This window comes from Elephas maximus, chromosome 17 (assembly GCF_024166365.1).
Source record: "Elephas maximus indicus isolate mEleMax1 chromosome 17, mEleMax1 primary haplotype, whole genome shotgun sequence".
NCBI classification, from domain to species: Eukaryota; Metazoa; Chordata; class Mammalia; order Proboscidea; family Elephantidae; genus Elephas; species Elephas maximus.
In genome coordinates, this window is record NC_064835.1 from 45,688,955 (window position 1) to 45,702,395 (window position 13,441).

Below are 13,441 nucleotides of genomic sequence, written 5' to 3' on the forward strand. Positions count from 1 at the left end.
GATTTTAGAGCTTCTGTGAACCTGCTTTGTCTTTTCTAATCATAAAATTATACTTTATGTGATATATTTGGCTCTTGAAGTACATTGCCTAGTTTCACAAACTGTCGCCCATGTAATTTGCTTTCCATTCACTGACTGCTTTGCATAGGCCCCTCCAACAACAGGCTGGCTGCTCAGATACTATAAACAGGGCCTTTGCTATGGGAGCTGATCTGCATCAGGCAGGCAGGGCCAGCAAGATGGTGCCACACACTCTGGTCCTCATGTCCCTGTTGCTCTGGGCCTCTGGTGAGAAATGAAAAGTGTTTCAATCTCTCTAGAGTAGTATCTTTCTAGAGTTGAAAAATGACTTTAACATAGAGTGGGAAATGACAGTTATTTGTAAAATGGAACCAACTATTTGCTGATATATAATATCACTAAATGTTGTGGTATAAATGGTATCTTTTAATGTATACGTGAAAAAGTGTGTGTATACATATATGCATGGTAATTATCTACTCTGCTTGCAGGTGCCAGTGGGGACATTGCGCTGACCCAGTCTCCAGCCTCTCTGGCTAAGTCTCAAGGAGAAACAGTCACCATCAACTGCAAGGCCAGCCAGAGTGTGAGCAGCTACTTAGCCTGGTACCAGCAGAAGCCAGGACAGGCTCCTAAGCTGCTCATCTACTATGCATCGAAACGGGGTTCTGGGGTCCCTGACCGGTTCAGTGGCAGTGGGTCTGGGACAGACTTCACTCACCATCACCAACTTCCAGGCTGAAGACATCTCAGTTTATTATTGCCAGCAAGATTATGATAATCCACCTCCCACAGTGCTTCAGCCTCGAACACAAACCCTCCCAAGGGCTACAGGCCAGTGAGTCTTCACTGCACCAGCTGCTTCCTTTCTGCTCAGCCCTGAATATGCACGCTTCCTCTGTCTGCCCCAAAGGCCACATCTCCTGAAGAATTCCTTACAGGATTTCTAGGTTCCAAGGGAAAATTAAGGGATGTGGCTTCTTCTGGATCCCCTTTTGTGGTAAAATATAGAAAAAAGAATGCTGCAAAAATCCCTTGTGGGCTTTTTCAGGACCTTTCATATCACAGAAACCTCCTTGTTTCGCATGGATAGATCACATGACTGATTCGGGAAAGGGTCCAGTGAGTTTTCTACCCTGAAAGATCAGTTCTCTCTTCCTTGTGCCTTCTTGACTCTAGAAAGCTCTCATTTTAATTCATTATTTTATCGGACTTTTTCCTTTTTTTACCATCATCCCTCACAAGTCTGCACCTAACCCAGTATTAAACCTGGATCCTTCATATTTTTAACCTCCCTCACAGAAGATAGTATTTCTGCCTTACTTTTTCCTACCATGAATGCTGTTTTCCAGCCAAGCCATCCTGGTCAATGTCAATGAAGGTGTTTTCCTGCTCTAAGCTTCTATTTTACTGACCTTTTCTCCTCTCTCCATGTCTTTCAGTGGGACTCATTCTTTCAAAGGCCAGCCTGTAACTCATTAACCGTATAACCCTAGAAACATGTGACAGCTTTCTCATGTTCTATTTTCATTAGTTTTCAATTCCTCTTTAAATTAATACCCTGGGCGCCCAAGATTAATTTAGTGACTGAAGGAAATCATGGTTCTTTCTTCTTGTTAGTTGCCATCTTGTCAGCCCCTGACTCATGATGACCCCATGCACAATAACATCCGAATGTTGTCATCCAAAGGGTTTTCATTGGCTGCTTTTTCTGAACTAGATCACCAGGCCTTTCTCTCTAGTCTCTACCATTCTGAAAGTGCTGCTGAAACCTCTTCAGCATCACAACATGCATAGAGGAAGTGAGGTGAATGAGGCCTGTAGGCCCCTCCTCGGGTTTATGCAGTTGCCAGCCTGAGTAGTGTTTCCAGTCAGTGTAGAGGAGACTCTGACTGGCCCTGCAGCTAATGGAGACTTTCTCTCCTGGGAGACAGCAGAGATTCTGGCACCTAGGGAGCAGGATCTGCCCCCTGGGACCTAAAATGAGAGGCACCCAAGGATGATCCAGAGATACTGTGCCATCAGGGATAGAAGGAAAATCAAACCAAAATGGTCTCTAACTGGGTAATGTGGACAGGCCTGTGTGGCTTGTAACATTTATTTCACATCTCTTTTCAAATCGTAGACCTATCTGAATAGGGGGATCACTCTGGAGAGAAAACTCCATGTTCAGGTTTTGTCTCACCTGGAACATAGTAGAGCAGGAGCCTAGCATCTGGGTGGTGCCCATCCTGCAGCTTCTCTTTGTGTGATGTTGCTCAGATTCCATCCCCCAAGAAATTCTATTTCATAGCTTTGTTTTTTCTTTTTTTTCAACTTGGTTGTGTTATCCCTGATTGCACAGTGGCTAAGAGCTATGGTTGCTAACGAAAAGGTTAGTAGTCCAAATCTACTGGCCGCACCTTGGGATCGTTATGGGGCAGTTTTGCTCTGTCCTATATGTCACTCTGTGTTGGAATCGACTCGATGGGAAAGGGTGTTGTTTTCTTGTTGTTGTTGTTGAGAACATGCCCAAGACAGCACACACTGATTCAACAGTTTCTGTACTTCGTAGCTCTTTATGAGGTTCAGATCAGCAGGTGTGAGCTCAGGTTGGGGTGTGCCAAACAAACATTTATGCAAAGAACCACAGAGTGTAATGGTGAAATCCTTAGATCAATGGATTCTGGTTCAAAAACTTCCACACTGCATGCTTCTTACTTTTTGAATAGGGCAGTACTATTTGAATATGGTAAAAATGTTTTTTTTGGGATTCTCTGATAACAATAGTTATATTTTAGTTTTCCTGCCATAATTGCTGCAGGTCACTGAGTGGTGCAAATAGTTCGCGCTCAGCTACTAAACTAAAGCTTGGCAGTTGGGACCCACCCAGCGGAGCCGCAGAAGAAAGCCTTAGAGGTCTGCTTCCATGAAGATTACGGCACAGAAAAGTCTATGGAGCTCGGGTCTGCTCTGTAACTCATATGGTTGCTAGGAATTGGAATCAAGTCAATGGTAATGGGTTTGATTTTGGTCAATTACAGTTTGGAATGGAAAAACATTCTTGAAGAGCACTTATTGAAACTGCTCATGAGGAAATGGTACTAATGCTCAATTCACAGAGTCAACAATGTTTGCAAACAGAATGGTTGCAGAGGCTTCCAATATCCAGTGTTCCATCACTGGTGTCCAGTGGTGATGGAGCCAGTCCATCTGTGGCGGTGGTGGGATCATACACAAACAGCTTCTTTCTCTGATTTATCATGAACTGTGCTTTTGCCAGCTCGTTTCATGTACATTTTCTACACCATGATCTGTACAATTTCACTCAAATCTGCATGTCACCCAGGAATCATTTCATTTTCTGCTTAGTTTAGACTTGGTTGGTTTCTCTTCTTTGCAATCAAAATCCCTGACTGATAAGGATATATTTCAATATTTGACAGTACCAGATTTTTATCAATGTTTTTTCACCTTGAATGTTACTATTCATACCAACCATTTTACATTTCTGATTTTTGGAGTTGCAGAAAAAAAAAATCTCATCAGTATATTACTCATTTTTGTTGTTGTTGTTGTTAGGTGCTATCCAGTCAGTTCCAACTCTTAGCAACCATATGAACAACACAATGAAACACTGCCCAGTCCTAGGCCATCCTCATAGTTCTTGTTATGCTTGAGCCCATTGTTGTAGCCACTGAGTCAATCCATCACTTTGAGGACCTTCCTCTGTTTTGTTGACCCTCTACTTTACCAAGGATAATGTCCTTCTGCAGGGACTGATCCCTTCTGAGAACATATCCAAGGTATGTGAGCCGAAGTTTCGCCACCCTCCCTCCTTTAGGAGTAAAGATCACTCTGGTTGTACTTCTTCCAAGACAAATTTGTTCCTTCTAGAAGTCCATGGTATCTTCAATATTCTTCACCAACACAATAATTCAAAGGCATCAATTCTTCTTTGGTTTTCCTTATTCATTGCCCAACTTTCACATGTACAGGCGGCGATTGAAAACATCATGGCTTGGTTCACATGCATCTAAGTCTTTAAAGTGAAGCGTTTGCTTTTTAACACTTTAAACAGGTCTTTTGCAGCCAATGTTCCCAGTGCAATGCATCCTTTGATTTCTTCAATGTTGCTTCCATGGTCATTGATCATGGATACAAGGACAATGAAATCCATGACAATTTCAGTGTTTTGTGCTTTTATTATGATGTTACTTCTTGGCCCAGTTGTGAGGATTTTTGCTTTCTTTATGTTGAGGTGTAATCCATACTGAAGGCTATGGTCCTTGATCTTAATCGGTAAATGCTTCAAGTCCTCTTCATTTTTAGCAAACAAGTTTGTGTCATCTGCATCATGCAGGTTGCTAAAGAGTCTTCCTCCAACCCTGATTCCTCATTCTTCTTCATATAATCCACCTTCTCAAATTATATGCTCAGCATAGAGACTGAATAAGTATGATGAAAGGATACAACTGTGACACACACATTTTATGACTTTAAACCATGCAGCACCTCTTTATTCTCTTTGAATGACTGCCTGTTGACCTATGCACAGGTCCTCAAGCACACATTTAGGTGTTCTGGAAATTCCATTCTTCGCAATGTTATCCAGAATATGTTACAAACCACACAGTGGAATGCCTTTGCATAGTCAATAAAACACAGGTAAATATCTTTCTGGTATTATCTGCTTTTAGCCAGGATCCATCTGACATTAGCAATGATATCCCTTGTCCCAGGTTGCTCTCTGAATCTGGCTTGCATTTCTAGCAGTTCACTGCCAATATAATGCTGTAGCCACTTTTGAAAGAATATTGTTCGATGATTTCCACATTCAGTTGGATTACCTTTCGTGGGAATAGGCATAAATATGGACAGAGTCTTAAAAATCTTACCTTTAGAAAGAAAAAACATTTCTTTCATTCTGTGTCCTTCTAGTAGTTTATGGAGTAAATGTCATTCTACATCTTTCACTTTGCTTTTTATTTTTAAAACCCAACTTATAAAATTTCTCGAAATCATTTTTCTCAACACAAAGTAATTGGGGAAATTCAACGGTTGCAGAATTAGCATCTTGTGTCTCCTATATATTTACAAAAGGATTTCTGGAAGCTCAAAAACCGGCATCTTCACAAATTCTTCTTAGCCACACTCCCCCTGAGGACATCTAATAGAGAATCATATTTCAACTATCTTAATTCAAGGGGAACCGCAAGTGGTAAAATAAGAAATGGGGTGTTGGGAAAGTGGGAAAATACTAATGGCTAAATATCATCAAATATTATCCTGATGAAATATACAAAAAGCCTACTTAACCTCCACATGTATTCAACTTGTGTTGCTACTGTCTCTGTCAAATGTATGCCTGTCATACTGAACAAATTTAACTGACAAATGTACACAGGCAGGAGGATTAGGATGAGCTCTCAGTCAGCTCTCCTGACATCTTGTCTAGTTGCTCAGAGGCACTTGGACGTCCTCCATTCTCCCTGCTGGCTCTGCCAGGTCAAGACTGGTGCAGCTGACCGGCCACGAACAGGCAGCATCTGAGGTGTAGCAGAGGCACACATGGTCTAGAGTCCTCAGCTTCAACCTATTCCCCTGAGGTCTCCGACATCTTCCTCTTAGCAGCCTCAGAGAATCTGCTGGGACTGCTCCCCACACAGGCCACACATTTGGGCAGCTAGGACACCCCAAGCAGAGAGGTTTGCGTGCAGGGCTGGACTACTGTGGGAGGAAGTCGTATACTTCGCTGTCAGTAATAAACTGGAACATCCTCAGCCTCCTCCCTGCTGATTTTCCGAGTGAAATCTGCTCCTGACCCACTGGGACCTGAGAGAACAGGCTTGATGCCCTATAGATTAGGAGCTGTGGAGGCTGGCCCGGCTTCTGTTGGTCCTAGTTCAGATAAGTGTAACCATCATTACGTAGGAGGCTCTGACTCTACTTGTAGGAGATGGTGGCTGGCTCTCTAAGCATGACTGACAGAGAGACTGGAGTGTGAGTCACCACAGTATCCCCATTGCAAGTTAAAATTATGAGAGAGAAATGAAAGGTTACATGCCAATATTAAGGAGGATTTTCAAGATTCCCTTTTGCTATTTATTTCAGACTAATTAATTGTTTTGTGTGAGTGTTTTTGTGTGTGTGTGAAATTACTATACATACCCTAAACCAGACAATTAAAAAAAAGAAAAATAGCCTGAGAATGCCAAGCATAAAAGAGCCCCTTTCTTTTCTAAAATCTTCACCAGAGATCAGGTCCCTCTTGTTCTTGTTCTCCTGAGTTTCACAGGTCTGAACACCACATTTCTCCCACAGTGTGTGTGACATCCTCCCCTAACTTGAGAACAGAATGCACAGGGGAAGCAGTGGTGCCCTGAGAGCTGACCCTCCCCATCTCCTTCTTCTTTCCCATCCCCCCTTTATCCTCACCAGGGATCCAGAGCATTAACAGCCCCAGGAGCTGATCAGGAAACCTCATTTTAGAAGTTGATCTGCTGAGTCCTGGTAAGGAAAGGCAGATTAGAGCTCAACTTGTATCTCAGACTTGGCCAGGGAAGGTCCTCCCTGGGGAACAATATGCAAATCCCTTGGTGGGTGCAGCAGTGTGGAGAGGACCAAGGGGAGGGTGGGCCTCTCCTATGAGAAATTAAACAAGTGTCTTCTGTGTTTAGAGGAAAACCAACAGACAGAAAGTTGGTCCTGCCTAGAGTAGTGGTCACTTTGGATTGTAAAATGCAGTATTCATGTCAAGGACACATTGCACATGGCCCTGACAGTGTAAGAAAACATCAGAGACCCTGAAGATGGACAGATGAGTGTCTAGGGCCATCCTGCATGGTTCTCGCTCAGGTAACCTAAAAAAGGAATCATTCCCCACACCCACCATGCTGATCCACAGAGTGTCTGCAAATAATGAGCTGGACCTGAGATCATTCGAGATTGTCTGGTATCCAGTAGTTAAGTAGAAACTTTAGTGAAGGGTAAGGCAGTACACAATAGCACAGAAGCCAGCACAACTTGTACAAGACAAGGTCATGGTAGCTCTGTAGATGCATCCAAACTCCCTAAGGGACCGAATTGCTGGGCTGAGGGCTGAGAGGACTGTGATCTTGGGGTATATCTAGCTCAACTGCCATAACATAGTTTGTAAAGAATATGTTCTACATTCTACTTTGGTGAGTAGTGTCTGGGGCCTTAAAAGCCGGTGAGCTGCCATCTAGGGTACTCCACTTGTCTCCCTGCCTTGGGAGTAAGGAATAATGAAGAAAACTAAAGATACAAAGGAAAGATTAGTCCAAAGCACTAATGGACCAAATCTACCACAGCTTCCACCAGACTGAGTCCAGTACAACGAGAGGGTGTCTTGCTACCATCACTGACTGCTGTGACAGAGACTAAAATAGAGGTTCCCAGAAAGACCTGGAGATAAATGTAGAAAAAATTCAAACTCAGAAAGAAAGACCAGACCTGCTGGCCTGACAGAGACTAGAGAAACCCTGAGAGTATGGCCCCTGACATGCTTTCAGCTCAGTAATGAGTTCACTCCTGAAGTTTACCCTTCCGCCAAAGGTTGAACAGACCCAAGGAACAAAACAAAGCTAAAGGAGTGCACCAGCCCTGGGACAGGAATTGAAAGGCAGGAGAGAATAAGAAAGATAACAATAGAGAACAAAGGATTGAGAAGGAAAAGTGTTGACATGTCATGGGGTGGTCAACTAATGTCATAGAACACTGTGTGTGCTAAATGTTTGATGAAAAAAAAGTTTGTTCTGTAAACCTTCATCTAAAGTACAATTAAAAAAACAAAAAACAGATTCCTGCTAAAAAATATTGTCTGGTATATGGTGATACCAGGTTAATTGATTAAGAATGTTGGAATCTAGTGCTACAAACTCTCTTTCCCTGGGACTCAGTGAATGAAACTCCTAAAGAGCCTCAAGTCAAAAGAGCTTGATAGGAAAGAAAAAATTGTCTCTCGTACATACACAGCCAATAGCCCAGTTTAAGGCAAGGGGAAAAGAGGAAAGAATTTTTATGCCTCAGGTAGTGAATATGATATTCCTGGTAACCACTTGTTGACCTTGATGAATATTCTATCTTATTTCTCTTTCTTTACATGCATATATATAAAGTTGTTCTGTTAGGTTCAGTAATGAATCAAATATAATGGAATCAATTTGAATCAAATCAAATTGAATTAAAAGGGATAGAATGAAATAACAGGATATGATAAAATGAAACCTCATCAAAGAAATTTGAGCTCCCTAGAATTAAAAAAAAAAAATTTTTTTTTTTTTTTTTAAAATAGTCAGGGAAAACCATACAGTTGAACAAAAATTTAGAGGCTATAAGACCTAGATAGAAACTTCCTTGGGCAGATCTCACTCCACTTTCATATTCTTTTCCTTGGAAATTAGAAACCTCCTTATTTGGTTCTCTTATACCCGAATATCTTGGCAGTCCTGGGTGAAATTTGAAACTAATTATGAGAATTAATCTTAATTGTCCGTCCCAGAATGTACCAGCATTATTTATTTAAGGCAAAGTAAAGATTCAAGGAGTCTCTGGGTGGCACAAACAGATTGCACTCACCTACTAAACCAAAGATTGATGACTCATAAACCCCCCATCGGTGCCACCACAGAAAGGCCAGGAAATCAGCTTCCATAAGGATTACAGGGAAGGGAACCCTCTGGAGCTCACTTCTGCTGTGACATATATAGAGTAACCATTATTTGGAAGTAGCATGAAGATAATGGGTTTGGTTTTTTTTTTTATGAATTATTTTCATTTTTAAAAGGGCAAAACTTGTTGATTATATTAAAAAAAGTATAGCAAATGTTTACTTGTCAATAATATTTCTGAGTAGCAAAAGAGCAATATCTTTTATTTCTGTGTTGATACTAAAGTTACAGGATTCATTAAAACTGATGTACCCTGGATTCAAACTGTACAATTAATATTGCTCGTAACAAAGCTCTTTTACCCTCAGAACTTGTACCAAAAAAAAGATAGTGGAAAAACTCTTATAAAAGTTGCCTGAGATTGATATCTGCAGGCAAACAGAGGGACAGGGACAGGAAAAGGGAGACAGAGAGACAGGAAGAATTTGACTCAATGGCAGTGAGTTTGGTTTTTTTGGTTTTATAACAGTAACACTTTAATGTGTCAGGCAAATACAGACATTTTGGACTCCAAGCTGAAACAGGAGAAACATGTCAACAATTTGACCTGAGTGCCCCCTAGTGTGCTGTTGACTTAGGACCAAAAACCAAAAACCAAAAAGCAAACTTGTGGTGGAGTGGAAAGGGACTCATAGGGATCCCAAAGGACAGAGTAGAATCACTCCATAAGGTATCCAAGGAGCGCCTGGTGGATTCAAACTGCCAACCTTTTCATTAGCAGCCTAACCCTTAACCAGTACGCCACCAGGGTTTCCTAAATACAAAAGAAGTACAGAATCTCCACTCTCCAATGTTTGGCCCTCCTAACAAGGAGCCCTGGTTTTGCAGTGGTTAAAGTGCTCGAATGGTAACCAAAAGGTCTTTGGTTTGAATCCACCATCCACTCTGCAGGAGAAAGATGGGGCAGTGCTCTTCCGTTAAAGATTTACACCCTTGGAAACTCTATGCAGCACTTCAACTCTGTCCTAGAGGGCCGCTGTGAGTCAGGATCAACCCAAGGGCAGTGGGTTAACTAGAGCTCCTGCTTCCATAAAGAAACCCTATGGGGCAGCTCTACTCGGTCCAAAAAGGTTTCTATGACTCAGAAGTGACTCAACAGCAGCAGGTTATTGAACTGGAGCTCAGGAGGCCCTGGGTGGTGCAAGCAGTTCAAACACTTGGCTGCTGAGAAAAAGGCTGGAAGTTTGAGTCTCCAAGAGGCTTATCAGGAGAAAGGCAAGTTGGCCTGCTTCAGACCAGTCAGCCACTGAAAACCCTACGGAGCCCAGTTCTACTCTTACACACACGGGGTCACCAGGAGTCTCAGCTGACAACATGGCAACTGGCTAAGTAGAGCACGAATCCAGGGATCAAGTCGAGATGAGCTCGGGGGTCTGAAAACGACCCGGAGGCTCTTCCTGGGATGCCAGGCAGCATGTTGGCTGAGGTCTGGTGGCTGATGCCCCCTAGTTGAAGGTGATCTTAAGCTTTTATTTATGAGAACTGTCCTCTATAAGCTGGCACAAAATGGTGTGAAATATTGTCCCCCCCATTTTTGTTGTGTGCCCAGTAGACAAGGTGTAAGGAGGAATATACATTCTACCTCAGCATCTTTACTGTGTGCCTTTTTTCTTAAAGGAACAAAGCAACTGGTAGGCCTCTTTGAGTTCTGGACTTTCATTCCACCCCCAGGTATACTGGTGTGGCCCCTTCACCAGGTACATGGACTCGGCCAGCGTCGAGAGGGCCTCAGAGCAGTAAAGGCTCTGTAGCACATCCAGCATGCAGTGCGGTCAGTTAGGATGTAGGAGACTGAACAAGGCAATCAACCGTCCTGACATAACTGACACTTAGAGGACACCCTCCAAACAACAGCAGGAAACACTTTTCTTTTCAAACACTTGCTAAGATAGGCCTATAACAACACTCAATCAAATTCAATGAGTTCAAATCATGTGAATTATTCCCCTTCAGCTGCTGGGAAGTCTCTCCCAGGGAGACAGTCAGGGTCCTGGAGACTGTGTCACCACCATCTGCTGGCAGGAACCTGCATTGACAGGCACATGGGATGATGCAGAGATGCTGTGCAATCAGGGATACAAGAAACAACCAAACCAAAATAATCTCTATCTGCGATAGGTGGACAGGCCCGTGTTGCTTGTAGCATTTTTTCATGTCTCATTTCAAAATCGTAGCTCTGAATGGAAGGATTACTCTGAAGAGAAAACTCCATCGCTAGGTTTGCAAATATCCTCTCTCCTGGAACAGAGCAGAACAGGAGCCTGAGGTTCTGGGTGGTGTCACCATCCTGCAGCTTCTCTCTCGTGTGATGTTGTTCAGGTTCCACCCTCCAGAAAAGGCTCCATTTATGAGGCTCAGATCAGCAGGGCTGAGCCCAGGGTGGGGTGGTGGTGAGGGGACATTTACAGCAAGAGCCAGGGAGTGTGATGGTTAAAGTCTCAGAGCACAGGGTTGTGGTAAAAAATCTGGTAGGTGCTCTTTTCTGACTTACTCTTTGAATATGGCAGTGATGGGCACCTATGGTCTTGGATTATCCTCCCCAGATGAAGATTTAACTAGTGATGTGGAGCTAATGTTTGTGCTTGACTACTACAGAAAGGTTAGAAGTTCGAATCCACCTCTGGGTCCTTGAAGAAAGGCCTAGCGATGCACTTCTGTAAGATGAAAAGCCACTTCATTCTGACTCATGGTGACCCCACGTGTGTCAATGGTATGGTTTTCAATGATTAATCTCGGAAGTAGATCACCAGGTTTTTTGTTTATTTTATTTTCTTTGGTTTTGAGGCTAGGACTAGGAGCTGAGTGTATTAACTGTTAAATATAATTTTTAATAAGTTAATTATTTTTCTATTGTTTCATGCATGATGATAAATCTTGCCCTTGTTATTCCATCTAGCCTACAAGTGGAAGTCTGCCTACCGCTGAGTTTTAAAATTATGGTAACTCTATTTCTAAATTGTAGAAATTCAAGTTGGTCTTGTTCAGTTCTGAAGTGTCCCCATTTTAGTTTTCCGTGCCTTGCCTACAAAGTTAAGTTAGTCATTTGTTTCTTTGAATAAACTCGTATAATGCCCAAATGTGAAGTATGAACAGAACTCCTTTTGTTCTCTGTTATTTCTGTTGCATCATATTCGTATTCATATCATGTTGTTGTTCTGCATCATCACATTGGGTCCGATTGATAGTGACCCTCTGTGTACAACAAACCGAAACACCCCCTGGTCCTGAGCCGTCCTCACAGCCTTTGCTATGTTTGAGCCCAATATTACAGCCACTGTGTCAACCCATTTCCTTGAGGCTCTTTCCCTTTTTCTCTGACCCTCTACCTTAGGACCCATGATCTCCTGCAAGGACTGATCCCTCCTGATAATATATCAAAAGTAAGAGAAATGAAGTCTCACTTTCAAGGCTGAAGAGTTCCAGGCACACCGAGGCCATCCCTACCTGGAATGAAACTCTTTGAAGAGTCGGCATTCAGTCACAACGTTACAAGAAAATCCTGCTTGTTTTTTCCTCTCCATTTCCACAAATGATTCCAGAACCCTGTTATCAGGTCCTTCCTACTGTGGGCATGATAGCTTCCACTTTCTCATTGGTTCACATTTCCTTTGTGATCTGAGCCCTCCCGGACCCTAGCTCAGTATGGGCTCCCTGAGGACTTTCAATACGAGTAAATTCGGGGCCTTTTTTCCATTTCTCTTTTTTTTTTCCGTAGCCCTGGAATCCAATGTCAAGTGCTTGCAGTGTCTTTTAGGTATCCTTCAGGATACAGTATCTTCAGAGCTCAGACATTTTCTAGCTATAAATTTTGATCAAACACTGAGGCAAAAATTTCCCGTATTCTTCCCTTTCCTTCTATTTTTTTTCCAGCATTTTTTACTGTTTCACAAAACCGTTGATTTGAGGAAACTAGTCCAATATTTATGGAACCTGAACCCATTTCAAATGGTTTTTTAGTTAAAATTGAAGGTATTCATTAGATTTTAGGTGTTTCAAGCAGCTGGATGGGCTGCTAACCTGAAGATTGGCCCTTTGAACACACCCAGGGCTATCCTGGAAGAAAAGCCTGTCAGTCTGCTTCTATAAAGAACGCAGGCCAGAAAACCCTATGGGGCAGCTCTACTGTGTAACACATCTGGTTTTCATGAGTTGGAATGTGCTGGACTGCAAGTTTTTTTTTGTTTTTTTGAGAGGTATTAGAGCTTCTACTATCCTGCTTTGTCTTTTCTCTTCATAAAATTATAGTTTATGTGATATATTTGGCTCTTGAAGTACATTGGCTAGTTTCACAACCTATCTCCCACGTAATTTGCTTTCAATTCACTGACTGCTTTGCATAGGCCCCTCCAACACCAGGCTGGCTGCTCAGATACTATAAGCAGGGCCTTTGCTATGGGAGCTGATCTGCATCAGGCAGGCAGGGCCAGCAAGATGGTGCCACACACTCTGGTCCTCATGTCCCTGTTGCTCTGGGCCTCTGGTGAGAAATGAAAAGTGTTTCAATCTCTCTAGAGTAGTATCTTTCTAGAGTTGAAAAATGGTTTTAACAAATAGTGGGAAATGACAGTTATTTGAAAAATGGAAACAATTTTATTTGCTGATAAGTAATATTATTAGATGTTGTGGTATGAATGGTGTATTTTAATGTATGTGTGAAAAAGTGTGTCTATAAATGTATACATGGTAATTGTGTACTCTGCAGGTGCCAGTGGGGACACTGTGCTGACCCAGTCCCCAGCCTCTCTGGC

General features: G+C 42.5%; 1 gene segment (V, D, J or C); it reads left to right on the forward strand.

Moving 5' to 3' along the window:
• LOC126060252 (immunoglobulin kappa variable 4-1-like) overlaps window positions 1-13,441 on the forward strand; it is a 188,912-nt gene that overhangs the window by 15,621 nt on the left and 159,850 nt on the right.